General features: G+C 45.1%; 1 long non-coding RNA gene across 8 annotated transcripts; it reads left to right on the plus strand.

Annotated features, from left to right (window-relative positions):
* The first annotated feature begins 3,557 nt into the window (after positions 1–3,557).
* On the plus strand, positions 3,558–5,687 carry LOC126991333 (uncharacterized). Of its 8 annotated transcripts, none has more exons than XR_007745416.1 (4): positions 3,558–4,411; positions 4,740–4,864; positions 4,994–5,282; positions 5,431–5,687. It is a non-coding gene; the product is annotated as an uncharacterized LOC126991333 (long non-coding RNA). The 8 variants fall into 8 exon arrangements; XR_007745414.1 differs by having other exon boundaries at positions 4,740–4,823; XR_007745412.1 differs by having other exon boundaries at positions 3,558–4,116; positions 4,244–4,411; positions 4,740–5,282.
* Positions 5,688–6,000: the final 313 nt, after the last annotated feature.

A 6,000-nucleotide genomic window follows, 5' to 3' on the forward strand; every position in this document is an offset into this window, starting at 1 on the left:
TTGTGTCAACGTAAGGCACGACTGTTGACTCTACCGTGTGTCATTATGAGTGTGTGTTGTGGGTGTGGTGTGTGTCCCTCCCTGTCAGACTCTCCCGGACGAGGGTGTGCAAACAGTATTTAAAAGTCAACGTACACAACATTAATCCAGAAGCCCCGACCTGTCCATCCCCCTTACAGAGTTATATGTGGTAACCCTGTGCTTCCCCTCCTTCCAACTCCAAGGTAACACTGCCTGCACGCCAACCTCCTCATTCAACAAGTCATGGGCCGTAATGACTCCGTATTCTCAGACGCTTTCCGCTCCTGCAACAAATGTTTCTCAAAGCCCCAAAGGAGATTGATCGGGTTCTTTAGTGTGTTTTCTAACATTCGTGGCACAGAAGCCTTGTCAAACTATACCTAGGCTCGTAAAACTACCCATGGAAATACTAGCACAATCTCTACTACAGCCTTAACAAATGTAAGTGTGTTAGCCTCGAAATGTTTGAGAATATGGACCACGTGTATTAGGTAACCATCCAGGGATAAATTAAAACTATCACTAGGTTCATAAAACTACCCATGAAAATGCTAACCCAGCCTCTACCACAGCCTTATCATATGTGGGTGTGTGAGCCTCGAAATGTCTGAGAATATGTTTCACGTGTATTAGGTAACCATCCAGTGTTAAATTAAAACTATCACTAGGTTCATAAAACTACCCATGGAAATACTAACCCAGCCTCTACCACAGCCTTATCAAATGTGTGTGTGTGTGTGTGTGTGTGTGTGTGTGTGTGTGTGTGTGTGTGTAAGCCCCCCAAAGGTTTGTGAGTACGGGCCTTACTGCTCCACTTCCATCTAAATTTAACCGTATTAAGAAAACAAAGACCTTCTCACTTGCCTTTCCTTGGAAATCTAAGCTGGAAAGATTCTGTACAGAGCCACCAACATGGGCCGCTTTCACAACCGTTTTGTTTGTTTTGATCGTTACCAATGGCGCCGATCGCCGCTATAGTATTTCCACATAAAACTGTCCGATAGGGTAGTTGCGGCTGCGGGGTTAGCCTAGCCCCGCACCTTACCACACACACTCGACACCTCTCGCCTCGTCTGCAACCGCCACTACCCCATAGGCCAGTTTCACGTGAAATATCATAGCGGCGATCGCTGCTATTGGTAACGATCAACACAAACAAAGTGACTGTGAAAGCGGCCCTAAGTTATTAGCCTTTTATTTTCCTCGGAAGATTGAAAGCACTTAATATGGAGGTTCTAGTTGAATATACTACTACTACTACTACTACTACTACTACTACTACTACTGTTGCTGTACTACTACTACTACTACTGCTGCTGCTGTACTACTACTACTACTACTACTACTACTACTGCTGCTGCTGCTGCTGTACTACGAATACTAGTACTACTACTACTTCTACTAACCCAAACCAAGGTGCTGACCCACAAATAAGGAAGGGAAGGGAGAAGGGGCGGAATATTTTCTTTTGTTGTTTGTCACATTTAACAACAATAAATAACATGTTAGAAAACTGGCGTATTACTTTCATTCTCGGTTCTACGTAGTTCTAGTATAGTATATTTTGTACATTCTTTTTTTTAATCACCTTTAGCAGCGATAGATAACAACATGGAAGACTAGCCTATTATTTTCACTCTGTTCTGTGGTTCACGATAAATAAATTCAACTCATAAACCCATTGTTATTATTACAGTCAACCACCAGTTCCCTCACTTAGTGCAATAGTTAATGTCACAGGAGACTGGCATAACATTTTTCACAAAGGTTCTGTGGTTCACGGTAAATAAATTCCACACATAAACCCATTGTTATTATTACACTCAACCACCAGTGACTTAGTGCAATAATAAAAATAACATTAGACAGGCATTTTTCAGTAAGGTTCTGCGGTTCACGGTAACTGAATAGCTGTAGCGTCGAAATCATCCATTATTATAAGAACATAAGAACATAAGAACGTAAGGAGTCTGCAAGAGACCGGTTGGCCTATACAAGGCAGCTCCTGTACACTCAACCCCACCTTACCTCACAATCCATAGCTTTATCTAACCTCTTCTTGAATGTATCTACGGTATTGGCACCCACAACATGGCCCCCAAGCCTGTTCCATTCGTCCGCCACTCTATTGGTGAACCAATTCTTGCCTATGTCTTTTATTATCCTTATTCTTGTTCTTATCCTTATTCCGATACTTATTATATCTAACTAGAAAATATATACGTAAATGATTTAGTGCGTGTATTCGAAATATTTGAGAGAGAGAGAGAGAGAGAGAGAGCAATGATTTTTTTATAAACAACTGTTTCGTTTTCTCTCTCTCTCTCTCTCTCTCTCTCTCTCTCTCTCTCTCTCTCTCTCTCACCTTCCTCTCCCCCCTCCACGTATCCTCAGCGCGTCAAAAGCAGCAGTAATATGGTGTTTGACGGAGGTTTGGTTCAGTCTCCGTCCCGCCCCTCGCTCATGACTCGCACGCTGCAAGTCAGACCGGAAATTGGGTCGACGGCGAAAGAACAAGTCAAACGGATTCAGGCGTAACTATTATACCTGCTGACTAGGTACCTCCCTTCCGTGTCCCTCCCTCCCACGCCCTGTCTCCTCGTGCCTCCTACAGCCTTGCCAGACTGTCCTACTCAGCCTCTTATGTTTGCCGATTTCAGAGCCAAACCTATCTCCTCCACCCCAATAACTGACTTCATATGTAGTTATCATTGGGCCTGTGTGGCAGAGCGGCGGGGAGGAAAGGACCCGCGGGAGCGAACGCCAAATCTGGTTTCACTATAACAAGCCTAAACTAGGCAGTTTCATTAGGGTTCCTGTAGGAGGCGGAAGCGTCTCTAAGAATACCAACTTCAGACTCTTCATATTGTAAATCAATCTTTCTGGTGTCTATGAAATTATACAAATACGTCTTTCCCTCTGTATCTGCTATGTGTGTGTGTGTGTGTGTCACCCCCAACCACCGCTTGTGTCCAACCTGCCTCCCTTCCTCGCCGCCGCCCGCCGCTCCGTCACCGTCTCCAGCCTCTCGCCTCTCTGTCCTCTGTCGATCTTTCCATTCTTACTGTCAGTACACGAATAAGCTTGTTCAGTGAAAGAGTTGACAGAGTTTCTGCAATAATTATTAAACGAGGGAAGAGCGGAGCGAAGTGATGCAGGTGCCAAACGTGTGATAACTGGTCACTTGCAATAAGAAAACGAAACAAAGCATTATATCTGTGTGGGCGGTATATAAAACTGAGATCTATCATTGTTTTGTAACTTTAGTATGCACAAGAACCAACATACGGGATGCAGAACCACCCTTTGGTTGGTAGGAGTACAAGGCTTATCCCGCCAACCTCGTGTTCGCGCCGCGGCCCGCGCTTGCCCGCCGTCAGCTGATCAGTGAGCTTCTTGCCGGTGATGGTGGTGGTGTTGTGAGGTGCAGTGTGTGGCTCGGGGAAGTTGCCCTTGACACTACACGTGGGATAGATAATTATCAGTTATTTGGATATATTTTTGAACCCTTCAGTTCCCTATAGTCGCGGGTGCTTGACACTACACGTGCGATAGATAATAATTATTATCTATCGCACGACTGATTATAATCAGTCGTTTGGATATATTTATGGAGTTCATAGTTCACTTACACTTGGCGGGAAAAAAGAACACAGCAGGAAAAGATAAATGAAAACAGCAAGTGTAACAGTAGGAAACAAACAAAAGGACAGAAAAGGGAGATGCTGAAAGACCACACTAGGCTACAGTGAAGAAAACGAAGGAAAAGAAAATTGAAAAGCAAAACAAGAGATTAGGCAAAGTGTACGGAGAAACAGAGCTCGGTGCAGCGTGAAGTAATAAGTGTGCAGAGTGAGGTATTAAGTGTGCATAGTGGAGCATCTAAGTGTGCAGTGAAGTATTAAGAGTGGAGAATGAAGCATCAAAGTGTGCAGAGTGAAGTATTAAGTGTGCAGAGTGGAGCATCTAAGTGTGCAGTGAAGTATTAAGTGTGCAGAGTGGAGCATCTAGGTGTGCAGTGAAGTATTAAGCGTGGAGAATGGAGCATCTAGGTGTGCAGAGTGAAGTATTAAGTGTGCAGAGTGGAGCATCTAAGTGTGCAGAGTGAAGTATTAAGTGTGCAGAGTGGAGCATCTAGGTGTGCAGTGAAGTATTAAGCGTGGAGAATGGAGCATCTAAGTGTGCAGAGTGAAGTATTAAGTGTGCAGAGTGGAGCATCTAGGTGTGCAGAGTGAAGTATTAAGTGTGCAGAGTGGAGCATCTAAGTGTGCAGTGAAGTATTAAGTGTGCAGAGTGGAGCATCTAAGTGTGCAGTGAAGTATTAAGTGTGCAGAGTGGAGCATCTAGGTGTGCAGAGTGAAGTATTAAGTGTGCAGAGTGGAGCATCTAGGTGTGCAGTGAAGTATTAAGTGTGCAGAGTGGAGAATCTTTGTGTTGAGTGAAGTATTAAGTGTGCAGAGTGGAGCATCTAAGTGTGCAGTGAAGTATTAAGTGTGCAGAGTGGAGCATCTAAGTGTGCAGTGAAGTATTAAGTGTGCAGAGTGGAGCATCTAAGTGTGCAGTGAAGTATTAAGTGTGCAGAGTGGAGCATCTATGTGTGCAGTGAAGTATTAAGTGTGCAGAGTGGAGCATCTAGGTGTGCAGTGAAGTATTAAGTGTGCAGAGTGGAGCATCTAGGTGTGCAGTGAAGTATTAAGTGTGCAGAGTGGAGCATCTAGGTGTGCAGAGTGAAGTATTAAGTGTGCAGAGTGGAGCATCTAGGTGTGCAGTGAAGTATTAAGTGTGCAGAGTGGAGCATCTAAGTGTGCAGTGAAGTATTAAGTGTGCAGAGTGGAGCATCTAGGTGTGCAGAGTGAAGTATTAAGTGTGCAGAGTGGAGCATCTAGGTGTGCAGAGTGAAGTATTAAGTGTGCAGAGTGGAGCATCTAGGTGTGCAGAGTGAAGTATTAAGTGTGCAGAGTGGAGCATCTAGGTGTGCAGTGAAGTATTAAGTGTGCAGAGTGGAGCATCTAAGTGTGCAGTGAAGTATTAAGTGTGCAGAGTGGAGCATCTAAGTGTGCAGTGAAGTATTAAGTGTGCAGAGTGGAGCATCTAAGTGTGCAGTGAAGTATTAAGTGTGCAGAGTGGAGCATCTAGGTGTGCAGAGTGAAGTATTAAGTGTGCAGAGTGGAGCATCTAAGTGTGCAGTGAAGTATTAAGTGTGCAGAGTGGAGCATCTAAGTGTGCAGTGAAGTATTAAGTGTGCAGAGTGGAGCATCTAAGTGTGCAGTGAAGTATTAAGTGTGCAGAGTGGAGCATCTAGGTGTGCAGAGTGAAGTATTGAGTGTGCAGAGTGAAGTATTAAGTGTGCAGAGTGGAGCATCTAGGTGTGCAGAGTGAAGTATTAAGTGTGCAGAGTGGAGCATCTAGGTGTGCAGTGAAGTATTAAGTGTGCAGAGTGGAGCATCTAGGTGTGCAGTGAAGTATTAAGTGTGGAGAGTGGAGCATCTAAGTGTGCAGTGAAGAATCAAGTGTGGAGAGTAGAGCATCTAAGTGTGCAAAGTGAAGTATTAAGTGTGCAGAGTGGAGCATCTAAGTGTGCAAAGTGAAGTATTAAGTGTGCAGAGTGGAGCATCTAAGTGTGCATAGTGAAGTATTAAGTGTGCAGTGGAGTATATAAGTGTGCAGTGGAGTGTATAAGTGAAGAAGAAGCAAGTAGGAGCCATGAAGCGATACAAAGCGGAACAGTTCAGAAGAGGATGAGGAAGAAGGCGTGCTTGCTGCAGCTAACGAGGTGGCCGCGGCCTGCCAGCGGGGCCGTGATCTGCCGCCGAGCAGGGCTGCCTGTGTGCCCCGAGGATTAACCGGACTTCTCCCACCAGGCCCTCCCCCGCGAACACAAGGTAACGTGCCCCGCGTGCCTGGCCCTGCACCCATGTACTCTTGCGTGCCCAGACAGACTCTTACAGACTAACATGCTTGTCGCTGCTGCCTACACAC

This window comes from Eriocheir sinensis, unplaced genomic scaffold, assembly GCF_024679095.1.
Source record: "Eriocheir sinensis breed Jianghai 21 unplaced genomic scaffold, ASM2467909v1 Scaffold261, whole genome shotgun sequence".
NCBI lineage: Eukaryota > Metazoa > Arthropoda > Malacostraca > Decapoda > Varunidae > Eriocheir > Eriocheir sinensis.